Source organism: Bombyx mori, chromosome 14 (genome assembly GCF_030269925.1).
Source record: "Bombyx mori chromosome 14, ASM3026992v2".
Taxonomy (NCBI): Eukaryota; Metazoa; Arthropoda; class Insecta; order Lepidoptera; family Bombycidae; genus Bombyx; species Bombyx mori.
In genome coordinates this window covers 1,003,330-1,014,301 of record NC_085120.1, presented here as the reverse complement: position 1 = coordinate 1,014,301, position 10,972 = coordinate 1,003,330, and positions in this window count along the sequence as shown.

The window sequence follows — 10,972 nt, the reverse complement described above, 5'->3', positions numbered from 1 at the left end:
CGTTTAAAGTAGTTGAAGTATTGGATGGTGTCGATTTAATTTTGACTCTCACACATTCGCTTAAGGCTCGAGCTGCTACTTGCCTCACAAAAATACAGCCTGCAAAACCTGAACAACCTCCTCATTCGTGGGCGCCCGGCTCTCGCCTGCAAGTCGGCTGTTACGTGTGCGGTGATGCGAGCCATGTAGCTTCTGGGTGTTCCATGCGCTACAAGAAGAAAAACGACACTGCTCCAGGTGCTGTGGCAGGTTCAACCAGAGACGTCAACGTGTGTTCCAGAGCTTCAGTGTGTTACAGATAAGTGGTTTTGGCTTCCCCTTTATGTTCCATTCAGGGTCAGAATGTAGTCTTATAAAACAAAGTCATAGTAATTTATTCAATGGTAAGCGGTTTCATGAACAAGTCACTCTTTGATCTGAAAGTAACTTAGTCCAATCATGATGGCAAGAGCACTTAGGGGATATTCAACTCGCCCTTAATAGTGCACGTTGTCTAGTAACAGGGTTTACTCCAATAGAATAGATGTTTGCCGTTCAGGGTAGTTCACTTGAAATATCTTAAAGTTTCAACAGAGTGATAATCCCTCTAGATTAGATCTTGATTTAGCACGGTCGAAGACTGGAGAAAACATTAAAAAAAAAGGGCACAAACAGAAGCTTGGTTTAGTCGAGGCAAAGCTAAAGTCAAACTCTTTTCCGCTGGGGATTTTGTTTTCGTAAGTTGACCGAAAATGTAAAGGTCCCTTCAACATTACTGCAGTTTTGGAAAACGATAGGTATAAATTGAGACATGTAAATAGTTCTAATAGATGTACAAATTTCCCCATGAAAACTTACGTGAAATACCTCGAGGCCCATCAGGCCTACTAGAAATTTCTGAAAATTATAGTGACGATGACGTGACGGCGTACACAGATGGGTTAATTAATCTTGTTCATGAAACTGATCTTAATGATGACGACTCTATCACTGACAATAGAAGCGACATTTTTGTCCGCAAATAGCGATACAGCAAACATAGTCTGTGGGTAGTGATACAATGTCTGTAAGCTCAGGCACCTCAGTTGCAGGTGTAGGTAATGTAGAAAACGATGGTCGGTCTCGCACTATTTCTGAAGAAATTCCGTATAAATGTTCTGGTTTAAGAAATGTTTTAACAAACGCTACCGTACACGCAGATTAGAATTGTATGTGGCTAGAGAGATGTTAATCCGGACTAGCAAAAAAAAAAAAAAGAAAAAAAAAAAAAAGAAAGTGTGAAGTCATTGAAGGGTCTGTCCGGTCCAATGGCTTGGCTATAGGGATTTTCATCCAGATTAGCCACAACAATTAGCTACAGGGATTGCGATTCGGTCTAGCATTATCCGGTCCAGTTCGAAAAAAGTTAAAAGGGACATACTTACATACCTGAAGAGTTTCAAATGAACTGGCCCAGGTATGTAAGCAGTTTGAAGGTTATTTATAGCCAGTATAGGATTTTCTGAAGAATTATGCGAACCGAACCGTACTAGATTGTTAATATCATAGACCACGTTTTATGTTGTATCCGTTAATGTCAGGATGAACGAACACGTTTGTTGTTCACAGACATACCATAAGAATGCGCGCACGAGGACGAGCGCACGTCAGTATGGCCGTGACGGCGTTAACGATATTTATGTTATATAGCACGTGCAATAGGAGTGACTCACACAAACCAGGTGCGCCGGCCGTGTCGTTCCACTCGTAAACAACAGCTGCAACAGAGGTGACTCATAAGCCAGCTGCGCCGGCTAGTATAAAAAGGCGGAACGTGCCTTGAAATGAACATTGGTTGGACTGCGTTTGCCTGGTGCACTTACTATATCCTTGTTACGTTGTGTGATTCAGTGACTGTTGTACGTACTGGTTAAAGTTGGACAAGTGTTAAAGTGAATTGTTAAGATAACATATTGTTGATTAAATCAGAAATCAAAGGTGACTTCGTTTAACTTGGTGTTCAACAAAATAATGTCTACCCTCAAGCTTACATATCCAATAATTATTTTCTTTATACCTCGAATAGAACTTAAAATTAATATTTTTATAATAAGGAACTTCGTTCCTATCCGGTATCCCTCGACACCACGCATATTTATTTATTTATTTTATTATTATGTGACTTTAGTCAGTCCAGTGTTGAAACAGCGTCGAATAGTATTTTAGTTACGGAGTACCGAACTTGGCTGAGCCCGTGCTCATCCTCTAGTCATGGTGAAGTTTTAATGGCCTTCGAGCGACCAGCTATCGATTCTCCCAAAAATATTATACTTTAACTTAATATGCTGTTACGCCGGTAAGAGTAACGCCATGTATCACCGAATAGTCGAAGAAATATCGAAGGATTTAGTAGCACCTAGACAGCTCGAGAAGTACAACGCCATCTATTGTCAGATAGCGGAAACACAATACTAGAGATGTGTGGAATATTCTCGATAATTCTAGGGATGTGGTATCGGCTATAAAAGCGTCGAAGAGATGGCACGCAGTTAGTCAATAAGCGGAACTACTCGAAGCGAAACAGCGAACGGATCATCGGAAGCGAAGCGGAAGAAGAGAATTGAGAGTTTTAAAGTGTTTGTGAAATGTTTTAAGTGTTCTAAGTGCTAATACAGTGTTCACTTGTAATTCTGTATATATTTTTTTATTTATCCCGAGCCTCAGCGCGTAACAATACTATGTACGTAACTACTATGTACTAACTACTGCTCAAGACGGGAAATTGTCTGGCAAAAGGAAGAGAAGCCATCCCAGAACAACTTGGGCATGAAGTCGGAGGAGGTAAAACAGACTGCACGAGACCGATGCAAATGGAAGAATTTGATTCAAGCCCTACACCCCAGCAGAGGGTATTAGGAAATAAAGAAGAAAAACTTAACACCACTGACTACTTAATGCTTAAATTCAATTAGCGGTCTAGAATAGCACCACTCTTATAAGTCTTATCTTGCTATGGGTGTTGTGAAAGGTAGCTAAAGCATTTACCGGAAAACATACACCACAGGGTTGTCTCTGCTATAAAATACTTAATTGCGTTTTATGTGATATATTAAGAAAACAACATTTAAAACCCTTAAATTTTTATATAAAAAATTAAACAGTTTTATTAAACTAATACAAAACTGAGCTCTCTTATCACTGAATGACAGACAGGTCATCTTTTTTAAAACTAAAGAGTTTTAAAGGTTTTTCTTTACATACTTACTTATACAAATATTGTGATAAAAAATACAGTGGTTTTTAAAGAATACACAACAAACCTTAGAAACGCAATAAAATAATGTTAAGTAGATCCTGTGTTGAAAAAACATGCTTAAAGATATTGCTATTATTTTCATTGTATTTTTAGTAAGTTTTTAAGTGAATCGAATTTTTTCGAATTGGTCAAATTACTTTGAAATATTTAGTTCCATGCATGCGCATATTAAGTGTATTATCTATGCATGCACACATACCAAATTAATAAAAGCCTATTAATTAACTTATCTCATATACATATTTAGTGGCGTTATTATGAATCACACTACACTAGATTATTTTTAAAAAAGCAGTACATTACAGAAGTGTTCCCAAATTAGGACCATTTATCTAAATCTTTTGCCGCTTAAGCCGGGTATATCCGGTTCCATCTGGATTAAACGAGAAAAAAACCGCTATTCAAACTAGTTTTTTTTTTTGTAAGTTTTCATACAAGCTCAGGACATGTCTCGATATTCCATTCTCCGTTAACTGACTTAAATGTGCTGATGAGCTCACAGTCCACTTGGTGCTATTTATAAGAGTCCTAACACGTCATTAAACAAGGCACCAAGTGGAATTGCCATAGTGAAAATAATTCTTCAGAGCCCATCCACTCGCGTCCAGTTTAAGCTATTTCATTCTGATTCTGAGCCAGTTACTATTATCCTAATTAGAAAAAAATATGGTATTTTTATTTTTGATTACAGGACCATTGGTGGCTCAGTCAGGAGGGAAAAATAGTACCATAAGATCAACTCTATCGCGAGGATCACGACCATACGTATGCAAGTACTTCCATGAACTTCGGCCCGCTGAGAGGTATATATACCGCTTATGGATATTGCCTCCAAATGCCCTTTTTACAGTGTCAGACCATCTCGTTAGAACCCTGCCTTTGGGCTCGTTTCCCCTGTCTTTAACCAAGAATGAGAAGCTTTTCCAGACTATGCCTTGAAGATCTATGATATGAAGTCTAGGACGTGATGACATAGATAAAATGAAAACCATCATTTTCGAAATTATCTATACATAGATGTCCGTTCTCCGGGGCCTTGAAAACTGCAATGCATGGAGTTTTAAGTTTTAAAGTTTTGATCTGCATGTCTCAAGCTCAAAGGCAGAACGATTAGGATACCCAGTGAATTCGTTTGCTCGTTCGAACCCCGCAACAAGAACTTTTCTCATAGTAAAAGAGCACGAATGAAATTACTAGCAAGAACCGGTTTATGCCTGTTTTAACCGGATTAAACCGGATAAAATTGTGAAGTTATCCCGCTTAGAGCGGTTTTAGCGGGTACAGCCGCATTACAGGCAAACGTAAATTGTAAAAATGTTACCCATAAAGACGTTGCACTTAATATTCTCTAAGCTTGATAAACTTTTTCTACAGCTTTGCATTAAATATTTACAGCACAAGATAAGGTGTTAAAACTTTAGTTAATACCGAGCTAATTACAGCGTGTTAAAAATTTATATGTAATTTGCCGGTAAAATATATAACATTAAAAGATAGAACGATATGGTCTGAATTTTTTTTAATTCTTAGATTGGTGGTCGAGCTCACGGTTCACATGTCGTTAAGCGGTTACCGGAGCCCATAGCCATCGACAGCGTAAATGCCGCCACTCACCTTGAGACACGAGTCCTAAGTCTCAGTTTTGTAGTACATCGGCTGCCCCACCTTTCCAACCTGAAGCCCATTCTTCACGGCAGAAGCAGGCAGAGAAATTCGCAACGGAAAGTCCTCCGTAATAATTTTTTTTCTCAGTAATCGGAAGAAACTGAATTGGCAAAGAAAAAGAATTGGCAAAAGGGTAAGGAGACCGAAAAGAAGACATAACCGAAATAATAATGTTACGCCGGTAAGAGTAACGCTATCTATCACCGAATAGTCGAACGATTATCGAAGGATCTAGTAGCACCTAGAACGCTCGAGAAGTACAACACCATCTATTGTCAGATAGTGGAAACACAATACTAGAGATGTGTGGAATATTCTCGATAATTATAGGGATGAGGTATCGACTATAAAAGCGTTGCAGGGATGGCACGCAGTCAGTCAGTTATCGGAATTACTCGAAGCGAAACAGCGAACGGATCACCTGAAGCGAAGCGGAAGAAGCGAATTAAGGATTTTAAAGTCTTTTTTCAGTGTTTTAAGTGTTGAATATAGTTTTTAGTTGTACTTTGGTGGAATTTTATTTATCCCGAATCCCAGCGCGTAACAATAAGAAAGGACTGGCAAACTATCGGCAAGGACAGAGATCAGTGGAAAGGACTGGAGGAGGCCTTCACTCGAGGAGGGGCCCATATCCAATAACAAAAATCAACTCTTACTAACATTTACACTATAAGCAAAACATTAATACCTAACTAAATATTAACAAAGAAATACCACATTTACAATGAAAATTAACGATAAGTAAATACAGGCTTTTTTATTTTTTACTAGCTGACCCGGCAGACTTCGTAGTGCCTCAATCAATAAATAAAAATAAAAATTTAAAACAAACAAAAGGAATTCGTCCGACCGGGGACACATCACAGGAAAAACAATTTTTTTATTATTTAATTCCGAGCATTTTCATATTTATCTACCTTTTAAACCTTCTCTGGACTTCCACAAATAATTCAAGACCAAAATTAGCCAAATCGGTCCAGTCCTTCTCGAGTTTTAGCGAGACTAACGAACGGCAATTCATTTTTATATATAAGTATATAGATAGATTTTTTATTTTATTAATTTATTTCCTAAAAAGGTGTTCATAACCTAAAAAAATATACATCCCGCAAAAATAAGATTCGTCTAAAACATTTGATAGAATCCTCTTTGCTCTCCGGAGCTCACCTCGAATAAAGCATCAAGAAAAATATTATTTTATTTACTCCGGCGTGCAATGACCCGTACGTATTGTGACTTTTCATATCAAAATCTGTGTATATGCGAAAGTAGGGTGTGCGGTCGTGTTTGTACGTTGCTTTGAAAAGCAGCTTCATGAAACCATTATTAGGTCAAGTCTGTCTGTACACTGAAGCCGTTCGCTATAGTGTACTCGTAGCATCGATAATTAATAAGTAGATAAATTATACAAATGTAACAATTAATGAAATTGCTATATAAAAGTAATTAGAAGTGGCAGTCGATAAATATATATATTTTTTGTTATTGTGTTTTTTTACCGTTGTAGGCAGACTGTTTTCTGTTGCTTATGGACCTCAGCTAAAATAGAGCTAAGCCGCTGTTTATCGCTAAGCACTCTCCCCAAGTTTTGCTTGAGAAAAGGTATAACACAGCCCTCGAGAAGCACCGTGGAAGGGAGCTCCTTTCCAAGCCGGTAAAATCGTTAGTGTTAGTTTGATTGTCAGATAGACACACAGTGATTAACAGCAGCCATAGACATCAGAACGTAAATCCTCCAATCGCTTTGGAACATTAGATCAATATCTCAATCGTGCCCTATGTGTAATAAAGACCCTTCCAACGATTCGTGTGATTTCGTATGCTTTACGATGTAAATTTAAAACGCAGCATAATGATTTTTCAAAAGCTATTGAATAATATTTAAAGACAAATGAAAGCCAGTCGTCTCACCTAGTCGTTAATAACAATAACAATAAGACACGCCTCAAGAGAAATAAACTGATATTCGGGAATCCGCATGCGGTATCCGTTTCCGCATCCGTACTGATAAAACGCGTTTTTGTATTATGGCGTAGTGGATTTATGGGCTACGGCGTTATGGCCTTATTGAATTCGGACGTGAAGAACCCGGTGGTGGACTTTTTTTATTTTTAATAATGCCGTGTCTGCTGATTGTAATGTCTGTGTAATAAATATAAAATATGTGAAAAATCTCACGCGTTCATTTAGTCCGAAACTGGGATTCCCTGTTCAACTAAGGACTGATAAATATGTTTATTTATGTTTGTCGTGAATTGGAAATTGATACGACCCTAACACAATGGTTATAGGGGGTATATTTAGCTCGCGTGCATCGTCATGTGTACCATTTTGAATGCTGGATTATGGTATTAGAATACAATCAAGACTTTGATCTGACGATGTGCGATAGTAATCTCGTCATCAAATGGTCATTTCACTGACTCGTAGCCGCAGAGTTAGCACCCCTGATTGTTACGCGGTAGGTCGTTGATTCGATTCCCATATCGGGCAAACATTCGTGGGATGAACAAGTTTGTTTGCTCTTCGTCTGGGTGTTTATTTATCTATACATTTAAACGTATATAAGTATGCATATCATCTCTGGTACCCATAACACAGGGATTGCTAAATTGGGCCGGATAACCTTGCATGATTTGTTCCCAGTTATTATGTTTGTTCCTGTAGGAGCAAATTTCCTGTAACGGCATGTATTAACTGTATTATCATCGTAAGCTATTTTCTATTGTGGGAGGCTTAAACGACAAAGGGAAGATCTTCCACCGAGCGGGTGATATTACTCGGCAGACCGACGGTCCGAATGTTGTTGTTCGGAACTTGTATATATGCGAGCTTAACTTGAAAGTGTCGTAAGCGAGATTCAAGCATCTGTCAAATATCTTGCGTTGTATGATAGCTACCCGGCACACTATCATTGAAATGTTTTGTATACAGTATCTCAGTGTGCGTATACTCAGGACACACCGATGTCAGACACTAAATCACTCTAGGACGCAATAAAAATGCCACGGGAGACCACAATCGCCGATATTAAAACCGGTGCAGAAATTTGGTGCACTATACTAATTCACACAGCATATTTGAGACGAAATTGTTTTAGGTTTACATAGCATCTATGTAATACCTGTGTTGTGTGATAATAAGTGGGCAGAAAATGTATCAGCTTAACAATAAATACTGTTAAATTCAACTGTGAACACTGAAAGTTGTGTGTTGTGAATATCCATCTCTTCGCACCTTGAGAAATGAGCTTGTGTTTTTGATGGCATTACGTGATGCTTGTCGCATCTTTTAGACCGGACACAGACGGATTTTGGACGGATTACAAGTCCATAGTCCAGAAACAGACAAATTAAATTAAGGGTTAAGCGCTCAAAATATGATTAAGCGAGAAATTAGTTCATTGGAATACTGCTGTCCATTGTCCGATGAAATTTGCCCCTAAAACCTCTAAGAAATGAATTTTATTGTCTACAAACAGAGCCAATGAAAGGTCAAATGACAAATAAAATAAAAAAATTAGACGCCAAACAAAAGTTATAGAAGCTGGTAAGAGAATAGCAGATCCGAAATGGAGTAACATAGTTCATTGGAATACTGCTGTCCATTGTCCGATGAAATTTGCCACGAAACCTCTAAGAAATGAATTTTACTGTCTACAAACAGAGCCAATGAAAGGTCAAATGACAAAAAAAAAATTTGACGCCAAACAAAAGTTATAGATGCTGGTAAGAGAATAGTAGAGAATAAGAGAAATAGAGTTGGGCTGGACACGTAGCATGATGAAACGATAATAGATCAGTAGTGACGGTGAGGTAGACATACTCGTAGACCAGAATAGTGGATCAGGCATTATGGGATAAAAAAGGAAGGAAGAAGGCTACGAATAAATAGTAGGAAGAAGGTGATGATGTTGGATGACAATCTTTTTCATGTTATTTTGATTTAATAAAGACATTACTCAATTTGATCACGATGAATGTATGTGAAACAAACTCAATCTTTCGCATTTAGAAAATCGTGAAATGACATGATATCATATATGGAGATTGTCGAAAACTTACAAATTGATATTTCAAGTTAAACTTAAAATATAAATTAGAATTTGCTTTGTGGATTAGTTTCCGGAGAGGTTGAGTATGTTTGAGGCAGATCCGCCCGACTCAGTGGCCACGAGCGGGGTCTTAAATCGTTATCGAATACGACACGCCGAACCGCATGCCAGGGATATCCACTAATACGGCTACGGACTTCAAGGGTGCGACGATAATGAATTTCGGTCTGCACGATCATAGATAAAACACATAAATTTGTTATAGATAAGCAACTCAAGCACTCCATGAAAATGTTTACGGGCGACGGCCACAAGATGACTTCGTTTCGATTACTTTCTCATTACTCCTGTAAATGGCAGTAACATATTACCTATCCTATATTTTATTTTTAATGTAGGGTTTTGTAAATTTTCAGAAACCACAAATTGATAAATGTAATCAATTTGTCTATAACAAAAAAAGAATTGTTTTTTTTTTATTTCTGGTTTTAGTCACACAATAATCAAATGTCTTAAATTTATCAACGTATAAGTTTAGGGGCATCCGCTACAAGATGTCGCTAGTTTCTATTCAAAAAGATTGTCTTAAAGTATCGCAGTTTCAGGGCCCTGCGTATGATATCAAATTACCAGGGCTAATACACATCGACATCTACCTGTGGTGAAAGGTTTGCGTTTCAATTGGATTTGTTAAGTATGTTACATCCCTTATTTAGATGACGTGGCAACGAACAGACGCCACTACCCTGGATATGTCATTCCGGGTCTCCCCCGATTCTACCTTTATAGTTTTAAGCATTACAACCGGACTACAACAGGATATGCAGCTATACCTATTGAGTTTCTTGCCGGATCTTCTTAGTATGGTTACGATTGGGATGTAGATTTAGCGAAGCACTGCTCTTGCTAGGGTATACCTTAGCAAACTAACTCAGGCTGAGCCATTAGATCTGACAGATCAACCAAGGGGAATGTTGCACAACCCCTCGAAGCTAGCAGTACGATAGATAAAAGGTACGGAAAAAATAATTGTAAGAATAGCTGAGTCCAGCATTTTGATAATAGTCTTGTGATATGCCCAATAATTTTATTAAACTAGATCCAGCTTTGAATTGTGACAAACATGGTTCGGTTTTTTTGCTATCTGCTATCGAGTTTTTTTGGACAGTGGAGATGGTCATTAATGTCAACGGCTAGTATTCTAAGTAAGTAAGCAGGGACGATTTTTTTTTAATTTACAAACAAGAAGGATATGCTGATATTAACATTGTTTAACAGACTTGTTGGTTGCAAACTGGAATAGAACTAGGATGGACTAGGATAGAAGAAATCTATCTTTTAAAAAAGGTTCTAAAAGAGCCCTCAGCGGGAGGGAGCGGTTTAGATGTAACCGTAAGGCAATAAATACGAAATTGCTGATGTCCCCGAGGGACAGTAATATCTTCAGGCGGCCCGTGAGTTGATCAGCCTTCATTGGCCGTGAAAATTCTATTGACTGCATTTGTTCATTTTTTTTAAATACATTTCAAACAACGCACATTATAATGGCGTATCTATTATTTTTAATCAGAAGAGCACAGGATTTGACCCCGGCACCCGTCACTCGCAAGATTGCCAGATTATATTCTCTATATCCATACGTAAATACGGCTATGTGGGGGAGCGCGTGAGGTATGTGTGTTTGGATAGTAGATGAATTGGTTACGCATTTCAGGGGATGAGAAATTGTTATGTATTCGCCTTGTGAAGGCTCTGGGTAGCAAAACCGGGTTGTAGAATAGACTTCGTGACTACATGTCTTAAAGCCGGTAGTATTGCGCCATGATTTCTATGGTTTCCGATAGTGATTCCGGTAATTATAGCAAGGACGTCGATTCTCAAATTTCAGTAATAAATTTTAGTCGTTTTGAGGTAAGTATTATATTTTTGAATACCTAAATTATGAATCTAACTTGAATTCGTTGAGATGCTTACGATTC